The sequence below is a fragment of the Macrobrachium rosenbergii genome, chromosome 41, assembly GCF_040412425.1.
Source record: "Macrobrachium rosenbergii isolate ZJJX-2024 chromosome 41, ASM4041242v1, whole genome shotgun sequence".
NCBI classification, from domain to species: Eukaryota; Metazoa; Arthropoda; class Malacostraca; order Decapoda; family Palaemonidae; genus Macrobrachium; species Macrobrachium rosenbergii.
This window is the reverse complement of record NC_089781.1, coordinates 59,419,262-59,422,167: the sequence shown is the minus strand read 5'-3', so window position 1 is coordinate 59,422,167 and position 2,906 is coordinate 59,419,262.

The following is a 2,906-nucleotide window of genomic DNA, read 5'->3' as shown; positions in this document are numbered from 1 at the left end:
GTAAATGGTACTATCGGCACAATGATTAAGATGCTCTTCATAATCGCCAGGCACTGAGACATTCATACTATCCTTGAATAAAAGCAGTGCTTTGTGGGGCTGGTCATAACATAAGCGGGAATTGTCATGCTTCCTTGAACAGTGCGTTGTGGAACTGTTCATGAACACAAGCAGTGAGTTTGGGATGCTATCATAATCAAGGCATGATTATCTACGTTAATACGCGTTAACATACAGTAGATAATGATATTGTGAAGATATTATCATATGAGTTTGATGCAATTGTTGGTACCCATTAATTTAGGAAATGCGATGCTGTAATGAACGTCAGTGTTCGCCAAGCTATCCGTGGCAATCAGGGCTTTGATCGTATTTGCCATATAGCACCTGCAGTGTTTAAAAGGTTATCAAGCAATTAATGCATATACCAGTATACATTTCTAAATAAAGTATACTAAGGTAGGAGCTGTTGAGTCTTTTTTATGTAATCATCTCCTCCCTAACAAGAGCTCACATTGCACAACTACCTTGCTTTATTTTAAAGCTCAGCGGTTTTTTTTAACTTTTACCTGAATTCTTGAAAGACCAAAGGTATCTTTTTAAGAATACGACTTTGATCATAGTATGTGAGTTATCTTAATTTTGATTTTGGCGATTTTCAGAATAGTACATTTTCTAAGTATTAGTAAGTGAGTGTGTATAGTGAGTGTGAGTGTATAGTAAGTGTGAGTGTTTAGTGAGTGTAAGTGTATAGTGAGTGCCAGTGTTTAGTGATTGTACATTACTGTTTAATTAGTGTATGCAAAGAAAGCCCTGTAATTTACAGGAACCATTTATACTAGACATTGCTTAGATCTAAGAGCAGATGCTTAGGCCTTGACCAAAATGGTTGGAGTGCTTACTGTAGGTCAACCTGTTTTTGTAAGGTGATTTTTCTCTGTGAAATTGGGTCAAGTAATAATAATAATAATAATAATAATAATAATAATAATAATAATAATAATAATAATAACAGTAGTAAAAATAATATTAATAGTAATATTTATAAGATAATAATAATAGTAAAAAAGATAAAAATAATAATAGTAATAAAATATGGTAATAAAGTATAGTACTATGACCTGGCTTGAGACCTTTCAATACGGCGGCCCGAGGTCACGCGCTCGGCAGGGAGTCCGCCACTCTATGTTACTGACGTTATCTGCATTATACCGAGACCACCTAAAGATAGATCTATTTTCGGTGGCCTTGATTATGCACTGTACAGAAAACTCGATTGTGCTGTAGCTTTTTTACTTGTATTGCAATGGCAACGCCCTAGATCGAGAAAAATGTGGTAACAAAGGAATGGTGGATATTTAGGCTTTAGATATAGTTTCCTAGACCTATGTGGCTTGTCCGTGATATGGTCAGCTCAGTTCATTTGCTGCATAATCATACAAATATATATATATATATATATATATATATATATATATATATATATATATATATATATATATATATATATATATATATATATATATATATATATATATATATATCAACCCGCCATGGTAGTTGGCGGTTAGTAAAGCCAACAACTCAGAGTACATAAAAACCTCAACTTTAGCCCTTTATAACTCTGGAAATATTCATTCGACTGGGATAAAACTCTGCCTTTAGAGGTTTCCCACTAAGGTCTCTAATAGTGCCAAATTTCATCGAAATCCCTTAAGCCATTCTGGAGATCAAGATATCGATTTTTGGCGTTCAGGGGATGTGGTAGGGGGTGGGTGGGTGGGTGGGTTAGGGTTCTAACATATCTGTAGATCACTAATGGTAAAAGATACAGCTGTAATACTTAGTTTTTCTGGAAGCCCGTATTCTGGAGAGGTGCCTTTCGAGGTTTGTTTTTTGAAATAATGAAATTTTAAAGCCGTTCAAATTAGCCACCAAAATTCAAATTTTCTGATGCTCAGGTACGGACTGCTCACAGCATTAGAAGAGACGCCGTTTTTGTAGTGTGTGTGAATAATGAGTGATGTTAGGAGAAGCTGGCTGACTTACTGTCAGTGCCATTGCAAAAAAGAACTGAAATCACAGGCAAAAAGTGATGAAACCACAAAAGGGGTAGTAAAGCCCAGCCACAAGAGACAGATATGGATGTCAGGGGATACAAAGAAGGGGTAGGGTGTAGGGCTTTATTCCACAACCTGATAAATTATGACGAAAGCGAAAAGAAGAAGCAGGAGTCTTTTCTCATTCAGTATAGAAAACAAGTGCCATTATAATACGCAAAATGCTAACCATACCCGAGGAGATACACACTGGCACTTCTTCAAGCAATACAATTTGAAGACATACAGCAAATGTATCCACTCAAAAGCGTGCGATCATATAAACACAGCTCTTCTTTGTGGGCAACAATTTTTTTTTTCCTTTGTCATTAAGAATAATAATACGGTGAACTCATCCCAATTGTTGCTGTTGCTGTTACAGAGACAAGAGTAATGTCAACAAAAAGCTGGACCGGGTCAGTGTTGGGTGGTACTGGAATCAGGCGCTCTTGCATAATTTTCATATCATCACGGGTGGTTCGTCCAAACAGAAGACTTTTCAATATGCGTATTATAATGGCACTCGCTTTCTATACTGACTGAGAAAAGACTCCTACTTCTACTTTTCGCTTTCATCATAATTTGTCAGGTTGCTGAGTAAAGCCCTACGTCCTATACCCCTTCCTTTGTATCCCTTGGCCTCCATCTCTGTCTCTTGTGGCTGGGCTTTACTACCCCTTTTATGGTTTCATCATTTTTGCCTGTGATTTCAGTCCTTTTTTGCAATGGCATTGACAATAAGTCAGCCAGCTTCTCCTGACACCACTTGCTGTTCACACGCATTAAGAAAACGGCATCTCTTCTAAT